Raw genomic sequence first — 11,561 nt, 5'->3', positions numbered from 1 at the left:
ATGCAAACCCTCAGGGACACATCAGGCTTTGGCACACTCACCACTGGGCTGAACCACTCACTCTCAGAGGGCTCGATCACTCCCAGGTCCAACATGGTGCAGGTTTCAGCCTTGAGTGGTTCCACCAACCTCTCTGGGACTCGATAAGGTTGCTGCCGGATGCGGGTGTTGTCCTTCAAGGGAGTGGTGTGCACTGCCATTTTGTTTGGCCAGGATGGGACTGGAAGAGAGAGGGGTTTTGCTGGTAGACTTGGTTCAGCCCCTCCTGTTGAGGGGTCAGATGGCCCAGGGACTCCAAGTCTGCAGGTCTTCACCCATCTCTCCCCTGTCTTCCTCCGCTTCTTTCATGCCATCCAGGAATGCTTCGGGCCTTCCCTTTCCTTCCACTCCCTCAGCAGGTTGACATGACATGTCTGAGAAGTCTTGCCTTTCCCCAGATGGAACACTTCATAGGTGACTGGACCTTACTTCATCAGGACTTCAACAGGCCTCTGCCACTTAGCCAAGAGTTCGTTGGTGGAGGTGGGGAGCAGCAGAAGGACCTTCTGACCAGGAGTGAACTCATGTTCCCGTGTCTTACGGTCATACTAACTCTTCTGGTTCTCTCCAGTTTGCACCGAGCCTCCTCTCTGTAGGCCTCCAGGTGATCCCTCATTTGTAAGACATAGGAGGCAATGCCCTTACCTGTGCTGCCTTGGGACTTATCCTCCCACTAGTGGCAGAGCAAATCGAGGGGCCCCTAGACAGCCCACCCACACAGGAGCTCAAATGTGGAGAAGCCAGTCAATGCCTGGGAAACCTCCCGATATGCAAAAAGGAGGAAGGGCAGCCTCTTCCCGTGTCAGACACAATCTTCCTCAGCATGTTCTTGAGGGTTTGATTAAACCTTTCGACAAGGCCGTCAGTTTGGGTGTGGTACAGATACCTGAAATACCCAGCTGATGATATAATTGAAACACGAGGCATCAAGTGAAATTGGTGCCTTGGTCAGTTAAAATTTCTTCAGGGAAACCCACACAGGAGAAGAGTTGTACTAGGGCTACAATGATTTTAACGGTGGTAATGGAACACAGAGGGAAGGTCTCAGGGAACTGGGTAGCATAGTCGCAATTGACCAAAATAAGATGGAAACCAGAGCTGCTTTTCTCTAGAGGGCCTTCAATGTCCATAGCAATCCGTTTGAATAGGGTAGTTCTGATGGGCAAAGGCAGCAGTGGCAGACCACAGTACGTGTGCTTGCAACACTGTGTGTCTGACAGAGTGATCAGCCGCACTGGGGCTCCACAGGGGACTGTCTTGTCTCCCTTTCTCTTCACCATTTACACCTCGGACTTCAACTACTGCACAGAGTCTTGTCATCTTCAGAAGTTTTCTGATGACTCTGCCATAGTTGGATGCATCAGCAAGGGAGATGACGTTGAGTACAGGGCTATGGTAGGAAACTTTGTCACATGGTGTGAGCAGAATTATCTGCAGCTTAATGTGAAAAAGACTAAGGAGCTGGTGGTAGACCTGAGGAGAGCTAAGGTACCGGTGACCCCTGTTTCCATCCAGGGGTCAGTGTGGACATGGTGGAGGATTACAAATACCTGGGAATACGAATTGACAATAAACTGGACTGGTCAAAGAACACTGAGGCTGTCTACAAGAAGGGACAGAGCTGTCTCTATTTCTTGAGCAGACTGAGGTCCTTTAACATCTGCAGGACGATGCAAAGGATGTTCTACGAGTCTGTGGTGGCCAGTGCTATCATGTTTGCTGTTGTGTGCTGGGCAGCAGGCTGAGGGTAGCAGACACCAACAGAATCAACAAACTCATTCGTAAGGCCAGTGATGTTGTGGGGATGGAACTGGACTCTCTCACAGTGGTGTCTGAAAAGAGGATGCTGTCCAAGTTGCATGCCATCTTGGTCAATGTCTCCCATCCACTACATAATGTACTGGGTGGGCACAGGAGTACATTCAGCCAGCGACTCATTCCACCGAGATGCAACACAGAGCGTCATAGGAAGTCATTCCTGCCTGTGGCCATCAAACTTTACAACTCCTCCCTTGGAGGGTCAGACACCCTGAGCCAATAGGCTGGTCCTGGACTTATTTCATAATTTACTGGCATAAACTACATATTACTATTTAACTATTTATGGTTCTATTACTATTTATTACTTATGGTGAAACTGTAAGGAAAACCAATTTCCTCCGGGATCAATAAAGTATGACCGTGACTATGACTAGTGGGGCTGTCAGTGTGTCGGATGTGACGAGTCTTTTGGCACTCAGGAAAGGAAGTACTGTATTGCTGGACATCAGCATACACAGATGACCAAGGGAATCTGTGCCTTACTCTCAGGTAGGTTTTTGCTGACCAAAAGGCCGGCTCGGGGATGGTGTGAGCAAGGTGTAAAACAAGAGTCCTGCAACTGATGGGTACTAACAATCTGTTGTCAAGGGTGCCTGCTAGATACGAGATGTCATTTTCCAGCACATAGCTATCTTTACAGCTGAAGGAACCCTTGTCATCCTCCCCCTTCAGCTGAGTACACAGAGGAGCCAGAGACAATTGGGCAGCTGTGTTTGTGGAGAGCCACCACTGATCTGTGGTGAGGTTTGTGGTGTTAGGTGGATGGTCAGGTGCACCCTCTGCTTTCTCCAGGTGGCATTTCTGATGTGATTTACGTGACCTTTTCTCACACCCCTCAAATCAGCTATCAGCCACTGCTGCTACTATTTGTGGGTAAATGTGCCCAACGAGGGTCAGCAGTCAAAAAAAAACAGATGTTAGGGCTCAGCAGCACGTTAGTGCTGGGGGTTTTATTTAGTGCCAGCTGAAAAAATGCAAAAGTTGCCCAGAAGTTGTGAAGTAAAAAAAAATTTACAAATAGATAAATGAAAACAAACATATATGTACAAAAAATCACAAATATGCAAAGGTTTTCTCCACAACACAATTTATCTTTAACTTTCCAGTACTGTATAACAGTTCACCAACCATCAAATCCAACCTTCACACCTCTCTAGCAAAGCCAGACTGAGGGTTTAAATCCGCCTCCACCTGGCCTCGAAGGACCAGGAAATTCTGTTGTTGGTCTGGGGTGGAGGGTGGGGTAGGGGGAAGTGGGGTGAAGAGGGAATCATGGACAAGGATAGATCTGGTCCTAGGGTTGAGGTTCTGAACTGGAAGAAGGCTAAATTTGAAGAAATGAGAAAGGATCTAAAAAGCATGGATTGGGACAGGTTGTTCTCTGGTAAAGATGTGATCGGTAGGTGGAAAGCCTTCAAAGGAGAAATTTTGAGAGTGCAGAATTTGTATGTTCCTGTCAGGATTAAAGGCAAAGTGAATAGGAATAAGGAACCTTGGTTCTCAAGGGATATTGCAACTCTGATAAAGAAGAAGAGGGAGTTTCATGACATGTATAGGAAGCAGGGAGTAAATAAGGTGCTTGAGGAGTATAACAAGTGCAAGAAAATACTTAAGAAAGAAATCAGGAGGGCTAAAAGAAGACATGAGGTTGCCTTGGCAGTCAAAGTGAAGGATAATCCAAAGAGCTTTTACAGGTATATTAAGAGCAAAAGGATTGTAAGGGATAAAATTGGTCCTCTTGAAGATCAGAGTGGTCGGCTATGTGCGGAACCGAAGGAAATGGGGGAGATCTTAAATAGGTTTTTTGCGTCTGTATTTACTAAGGAAACTGACATGAAGTCTATGGAATTAAGGGAAACAAGTAGTGAGATCATGGAAACTATACGATTGAAAAGGAGGAGGTGCTTGCTGTCTTTAGGAAAATTAAAGTAGATAAATCCCCGGGACCTGACAGGGTGTTCCCTCGGACCTTGAGGGAGACTAGTGTTGAAATTGCAGGGGCCCTGGCAGAAATATTTAAAATGTCGCTGTCTACAGGTGATTTGCCGGAGGATTGGAGAGTGGCTCATGTTGTTCCGTTGTTTAAAAAAGGATCGAAAAGTAATCCGGGAAATTATAGGCCAGTAAGTTTAATGTCGGTAGTAGATAAGTTATTGGAGGGAGTACTAAGAGACAGAATCTACAAGCATTTGGATAGACAGGGACTTATTAGGGAGAGTCAATGTGGCTTTGTGCGTGGTAGGTCATGTTTGAACAATCTACTGGGGTTTTTCGAGGAGGTTACCAGGAAAGTGGATGAAGGGAAGGCAGTGGATATTGTCTACATGGACTTCAGTAAGGCCTTTGACAAGGTCCCGCATGGGAGGTTAGTTAGGAAAATTCAGTTGCTAGGTATACATAGAGAGGTGGTAAATTGGATTAGATATTGGCTCAATGGAAGAAGCCAAAGAGTGGTAGTAGAGAATTGCTTCTCCGAGTGGAGGCCTGTGACTAGTGGTGTGCCACAGGGATCAGTGCTGGGTCCATTGTTATTTGTCATCTATATCAATGATCTGGATGATAATGTGGTAAATTGGATCAGCAAATTTGCTGATGATACAAAGATTGGGGGTGTAGTAGACAGTGAGAAAGGTTTTCAGAGCCTGCAGAGGGACTTGGACCAGGTGGAAAAATGGGCTGAAAAATGGCAGATGGAGTTTAATACTGACAAGTGTGAGGTATTGCACGTTGGAAGGACAAACCAAGGTAGAACATACAGGGTTAATGGTAAGGCACTGAAGAGTGCAGTGGAACATAGGGATCTGGGAATACAGATACAAAATTCCCTAAAAGTGGCGTCACAGGTAGATAGGGTCGTAAAGAGAGTTTTTGGTATATTTATTAATCAAAGTATTGAGTATAAGAGCTGGAATGTTATGATGAGGTTGTATATGGCATTGGTGAGGTCGAATCTGGAGTATTGTGTTCAGTTTTGGTCACCAAATTACAGGAAGGATATAAGTAAGGTTGAAAGAGTACTGCACCTCTTCCTAGAGATGCTGCCTGGCCTGCTGCGTTCACCAGCAACTTTGATGTGTGTTGCTTGAAAGAGTGCAGAGAAGGTTTACAAGGATGTTGCCAGGACTTGAGAAACTCAGTTACAGAGAAAGGTTGAATAGGTTAGGACTTTATTCCCTGGAGCGTAGAAGAATGAGGGGAGATTTGATAGAGGTATATAAAATTATGATGGGTATAGATAGAGTGAATGCAAGCAGGCTTTTTCCACTGAGGCAAGGGGAGAAAAAAACCAGAGGACATGGGTTAAGGGCGAGGGGAGAAAAGTTTAAAGGGAACATTAGTGGGGGCTTCTTCACACAGAGAGTGGTGGGAGTATGGAATGAGCTGCCAGACGAGGTGGTAAATGCGGGTTCTTTTTTACATTTAAGAATAAATTGGACAGATACATGGATGGGAGGTGTATGGAGGGATATGGTCCTTGTGCAGGTCAGTGGGACTAGGCAGAAAATGGTACGGCACAGCCAAGAAGGGCCAAAAGGCCTGTTTCTGTGCTGTAGTTTTTCTATGGTTTTCTATATATATATATACATACATAAATGTTTGGGTACCTCTGGTCAAAATTTCTATTACTGTGAATAGCTATGCGAGTAAAAGATGACCTGACTTCCAGAAGTTAAAGATGACACATTTCTTTAATATTTTAAGCAAGATTACTTTTTTTATTTCCATCTTTTACAGTTCCCGAAGCAAAAGTTTGGACACCCTGCATGGTTAGTACTTAGTAACACCCTCTTTGGCAAGTATCACAGCTTGTAAGTGCTTTCTGTAGCCAGCTAAGAGTCTTTCAGTTCTTGTTTGGGGGATTTTTGCCCATTCTTCCTGGCAGAAGACTTCTAGTTCTGTGAGATTCTTGGGCCATCTTGCATGCACTGCTCTTTTGAGGTCTATCCACAGATTTTTGATGGTCAGAGGACTGTGAGGGCCATGGCAAAACCTTCAGTTTGCGCCTCTTGAGGTAGTCCATTGTGAATTTTGAGGTGTGTTTAGGATCATTATCCTGTTGGAGAAGCTATTCTTTTTTCATCTTCAGCTTTTTTACAGTCGGTGTGATGTTTGCTTCCAGAATTTGCTAATATTTAATTGAATTCATTCTTCCCTCTACCAGTGAAATGTTCCCCTCCCCATGCCATTGGCTGCAACACAAGCTCAAAGCATGATCGATCCACCCCCGTGCTTAACAGTTGGAGAGGTGCTCTTTTCATGAAATTCTGCATCCTTTTTTCTCCAAACATACCTTTGCTCATTGCGGCCAAAAAGTTCTATTTTAACTTCATCAGTCGTCAGGACTTGTTTCCAAAATGCATCAGGCTTGTTTAGAAATGCAAACATGAGGAAATCTGCAGATGCTGGAATTTCAAGCAACACACATAAAAGTTGCTGGTGAACGCAGCAAAATATATGCATCAAAATACCTTTTACAATGAAAAGTTCGGTGCCGGACTAATAATCAATTACCAGGAGTGGGTTTCGAACCTGTGTGAACATCTGTTCATTGGAACTTAAATCCAACACCTTAACCACTCAGCCATCCTGGTCTGACAAATATATGCATCGAAATAACTTTTACAATTAAAAGTTCGGTGCGGGACTGATAATCAATTACCAGGAGTGGGGTTTGAACCCACATAAATATCTGTTCATTGGAACTTAAGTCCAACGCCTTAACCACCTGGCCATCCTGGTCTGACGAAGGGTCTCAGCCTGAAACGTCGACTGTACCTTTTCCTATCGATGCTGCCTGGCCTGCTGCGTTCACCAGCAACTTTTAAATGTGAGGCTTGCTTAGATGTTCCTTTGCAAACTTCTGACATTGAATTTTGTGGTGGGGACACAGAAAAGGTTTTCTTCTGATGACTCTTCCATGAAGGTCATATTTTTTGCTGGTGTCGCTGCACAGTAGAACAGTGCACCACCACTCCAGAGTCTGCTAAATCTTCCTGAAGGTCTTTTGCAGTCAGACGGGGGTTTTGATTTGCCTTTCCAGCAATCCTACCAGCAGTTCTCTCAGAAAGTTTTCTTGGCCTTCCAGACCTCAACTTGACCTCCACCATTCCTGTTAACTGCCATTTCTTAATTACATTACGAACTGAGGAAACAGCTACCTGAAAACACTTTGCTATCTTCTTATAGCCTTCTCCTGCTTTGTGGGCATCATTTATCTTAATTTTCAGAGTGCTAGGCAGCTGCTTAGAGGAGCCCATGGCTGCTGATTGTTGGGAGAAGGTTTGAGGAGTCAGGGTATTTATAAAGCTTTGAAATTTGCATCACCTGGCCTTTCATAACGATGACTGTGAACAAGCTATAGCCCTAACAAGCTAATTAAAGACTGAGACCTTGGTAAAAGTTATCTGAGAGCTCAAATCTCTTGGGGTGCCCAAACTTTTGCATGGTGCTCCTTTCCTTTTTCTCATTCTAAAATTTACAAAACAAAAATAATACACTAACCTTGCTTAAAATGTTGAAAAGAACGTTTCATCTTTAACTTTATGACTTTTGGAGATCAGTTCATCTTCTACTCACTTAACTATTCACAGTAACAGAAACTTTGAGCAGGAGTGCCCAAACGCCACTGTGTGTGTATACAGAGAGAGAATTTGTAGAATGTCTGCGAGATGGCTTTTTAGACCAGCTTGTTGTTAAGCACACTAGGGGATCGGCTGTACTGGATTGGGTATTGAGTAATGAACCAGAGGTGATTAGAGAGATTGAGGTGAAGGAACCCTTAGGAGGCAGTGATCATAACATGATTGAATTCACTGTGAAATTTGAAAAAGAGAAACTGAAATCCAATGTGTCGGTATTTCAGTGGAGTAAAGGAAATTACAGTGGCATGAGAGAGGAACTGGCCAAAGTTGACTGGAAAGGGACACTAGTGGGAAAGACGGCAGAGCAGCAATGGCTGGAGTTTATGCGAGAAGTGAGGAAGGTGCAAGACAGGTATATCAGACCAGGATGGCCGAGTGGTTAAGGCGTTGGACTTAAGTTCCAATGAACAGATGTTCACGTGGGTTCGAACCCCACTCTTGGTAATTAATTATCAGTCCCGCACTGAACTTTTCATTGTAAAAGGTATTTTGATGCATATATTTGTCAGACCAGGATGGCCGAGTGGTTAAGGCGTTGGACTTAAGTTCCAATGAACAGATGTTCACGTGGGTTCGAAACCCACTCCTGGTATTGATTATCAGTCCGGCACTGAACTTTTCACTGTAAAAGGTATTTCGATGCATATATTTGTCAGACCAGGATGGCCGAGTGGTTAAGGCGTTGGACTTAAGTTCCAATGAACAGATGTTCACGTGGGTTCGAAACCCACTCCTGGTATTGATTATCAGTCCGGCACTGAACTTTTCACTGTAAAAGGTATTTTGATGCATATATTTTGCTGCATTCACCAGCAACTTTTAAGTGTGTTGTTTGAAATTCCAGCATCTGCAGATTTCCTTGTGTTTGCATTTCTAAACAAGCCTGATGCATTTTGGAAACAAGTCCTGTGGACTGATGAAATTAAAATAGATCTTTTTGGCCGCAATGAGCAAAGGTATGTTTGGAGAAAAAAGGGTGCGGAATTTGAGTAATATTGTAAGTAAACTATTTGATTTAGCTTTCTTGTGTTCTTAGATAATTTATTATGGGCTATTTGTTTTTTTCACCCAGAGAGTGATGGATATGTGGAATGCTCTGCCCCAGAAGGCAGTGGAGGCCAAGTCTCTGGATGCTTTCAAGAAAGAGATGGATAGAGCTCTTACAGATAGCGGAATCAAAGGTTATGGGGATAGGGCAGGAACTGGATACTGATTGTGGATGATCAGCCATGATCACAGTGAATGGTGGTGCTGGCTCGAAGGGCCGAATGGTTTACTCCTGCACCTATTGTCTATTGTCTATTGTTAAAAAAAATGAATTGCATACGTCATGACACTTCCACATAATATGTGCACGCTTCACTTAATGTAAAGGATAAACTAAGACCCATATTCCTGGGCTTCAGACTTTTTCTTACAATTAGTTTTTATATTTGGGAGTTACAAAACATAAAAGTGGCAACGAACCCAAGGCAACAATCTACCTGAGAGATATCTGAATTTTAAAAAAGCAGCGCAGCACATGTTCTTCAGAGGGGAAGACATGATTGAGTTTAAAAAAGGCACAAACAGAAGAATTCAGGGGTTCTAAAACAGTGAGCACTGGGAAATAATAATCATTAAATAAAGAAAAAAATGGTTGGGTACATTAGAAAGATAGACATGTTCCATTGCACAACAGAAAACTAGATTTTGAATACTGAATGAATTGAGTAATACTTTAAAGCAAATTAAATAGCCAGGGAGAAACAAGTACCAATTGTTGGGGTGGGAATCAAATTAAAGAGACTAGGAGAGAGGAGGTTAGTTCACAACAGGGGGATGGGAACAAGTGCAGAGAGACAGAGGGGTGTAAAATGAGGGTAGAAGCAAAAAGTAGTGAGGTGAAAAGTAAAAGTGGCAGGCCGGCAAATCCAGGGCAAAAATCAAAAAAGGCCATTTTTCAACATAAGGGCTAAGAGTGTTGTAAAAGCACGCCTGAAGGCTTTGTGTGTCAATGCAAGGAGCATTCGTAACAAGGTGGATGAATTAAAAGTGCAGATTGTTATTAATGAATATGATATAGTTGGGATCACAGAGACATGGCTCCAGGGTGACCAGGGATGGGAGCTCAACATTCAGGGATATTCAATATCCAGGAAGGATAGACATGAAAGAAAAGGAAGTGGGGTAGCATTGGTGGTTAGAGAGGAGATTAACGCAATAGAAAGGAAGGACATGAGCCGGGAGGATGTGGAATCGATATGGGTAGAGCTGCATAACACTAAGGGGCAGAAAACGCTGCTGGGAGTTGTGTACAGGCCACCTAACAGTAGTAGTGAGGTTGGGGTTGGTATAAACAGAAAGTTAGAAATGTGTGCAATAAAGGAACAGCAGTTATAATGGGCGACTTCAATCTACATATAGACTGGGTGAACCAAATTGGTAAGGGTGCTGAGGAAGAGGATTTCTTGGAATGTATGCGGGATGGTTTTTTGAACCAACACGTCGAGGAACCAACTAGAGAGCAGGTTATTCTAGACTGGGTATTGAGCAATGAGGAAGGGTTAATTAGCAATCTTGTCATGAGAGGCCCCTTGGGTAAGAGTGACCATAATATGGTGGAATTCTTTATTAAGATGGAGAGTGACATAGTTAATTCAGAAACAAAGGTTCTGAACTTAAAGAAGGGTAACTTTGAAGGTATGAGACGTGAATTAGCTAAGATAGACTGGCAAATGATACTTAAAGGGTTGACGGTGGATATGCAATGGCAAGCATTTAAAGGTTGCATGGATGAACTACAACAATTGTTCATCCCAGTTTGACAAAAGAATAAATCAAGGAAGGTAGTGCAAGTGTGGTTGAAAAGGGAAATTAGGGATAGTATCAATTCCAAAGAAGAAGCATACAAATTAGCCAGAGAAAGTGGCTCACCCGAGGACTGGGAGAAATTCAGAGTCCAGCAGAGGAGGACAAAGGGCTTAATTAGGAAGGGGAAAAAGATTATGAGAGAAAACTGGCAGGGAACATAAAAACTGACTGTAAAAGCTTTTATAGATAAGTGAAAAGAAAAAGATTGGTTAAGACAAATGTGGGTCCCCTACAGACAGAAACAGGTGAATTGATTATGGGGAGCAAGGACATGGCAGACCAATTGAATAACTACTTTGGTTCTGTCTTCACGAAGGAGGACATAAATAATCTTCTGGAAATAGTAGGGGACAGAGGGTCCAGTGAGATGGAGGAAATGAGGGAAATACATGTTAGTAGGGAAGTGGTGTTAGGTAAATTGAAGGGATTAAAGGCAGATAATTCCCCAGGGCCAGATGGTCTGCATCCCAGAGTGCTTAAGGAAGTAGCCCAAGAAATAGTGGATGCATTAGTGATAATTTTTCAAAACTGTTTAGATTCTGGACTAGTTCCTGAGGATTGGAGGGTGGCTAATGTAACCCCACTTTTTTAAAAAGGAAGGAGAGAGAAACCGGGGAATTATAGACCGGCTAACCTGACATCGGTAGTGGGGAAAATGCTAGAGTCAGTTATCAAAGATGTGATAACAGCACATTTGGAAAGCAGTGAAATCATTGGACAAAGTCAGCATGGATTTGTGAAAGAAAAATCATGTCTGATGAAGCTCATAGAATTTTCTGAGGATGTAACTAGTAGAGTGGATAGGGGAGAACCAGTGGATGTGGTATATTTGGATTTTCAAAAGGCTGTTGACAAGGTCCCACACAGGAGATTAGTGTGCAAACTTAAAGCACATGGTATTGGGGGTAAGGTATTGATGTGGATAGAGAATTGGTTGGCAGACAGGAAGCAAAGAGTGGGAATAAACGGGACCTTTTCAGAATGGCAGGCGGTGACTAGTGGGGTACCGCAAGGCTCAGTGCTGGGACCCCAGTTGTTTACAATATATATTAATGACTTAGACAAGGGAATTAAATGCAGCATCTCCAAGTTTGCGGATGACACGAAGCTGGGCAGCAGTGTTAGCTGTGAGGAGGATGCTAAGAGGATGCAGGGTGACTTGGATAGATTAGGTGAGTGGACAAATTCATGGCAGATGCAATTTAA

The 11,561-nt window shown here is 43.5% G+C and overlaps 4 non-coding genes across 4 annotated transcripts; 3 read left to right on the top strand and 1 right to left on the bottom strand.

Moving 5' to 3' along the window:
- Positions 1-6,517: 6,517 nt before the first annotated feature.
- On the bottom strand, positions 6,518-6,600 carry trnal-uaa (transfer RNA leucine (anticodon UAA)). Its single transcript has one exon. It is a non-coding gene; the product is annotated as a tRNA-Leu (tRNA).
- A 1,263-nt stretch (positions 6,601-7,863) lies between these two features.
- trnal-uaa (transfer RNA leucine (anticodon UAA)) lies at positions 7,864-7,946 on the top strand. Its single transcript has one exon. It is a non-coding gene; the product is annotated as a tRNA-Leu (tRNA).
- A 65-nt stretch (positions 7,947-8,011) lies between these two features.
- Positions 8,012-8,094, top strand: trnal-uaa (transfer RNA leucine (anticodon UAA)). Its single transcript has one exon. It is a non-coding gene; the product is annotated as a tRNA-Leu (tRNA).
- Positions 8,095-8,158: 64 nt separating this feature from the next.
- On the top strand, positions 8,159-8,241 carry trnal-uaa (transfer RNA leucine (anticodon UAA)). Its single transcript has one exon. It is a non-coding gene; the product is annotated as a tRNA-Leu (tRNA).
- The last annotated feature ends 3,320 nt before the right edge of the window (positions 8,242-11,561 follow it).

This window comes from Mobula birostris, chromosome 19, assembly GCF_030028105.1.
Source record: "Mobula birostris isolate sMobBir1 chromosome 19, sMobBir1.hap1, whole genome shotgun sequence".
Lineage (NCBI taxonomy): Eukaryota > Metazoa > Chordata > Chondrichthyes > Myliobatiformes > Myliobatidae > Mobula > Mobula birostris.
The sequence above is the reverse complement of the archived record's forward strand: the minus strand, read 5'-3'. Positions and strand labels throughout refer to the sequence as shown.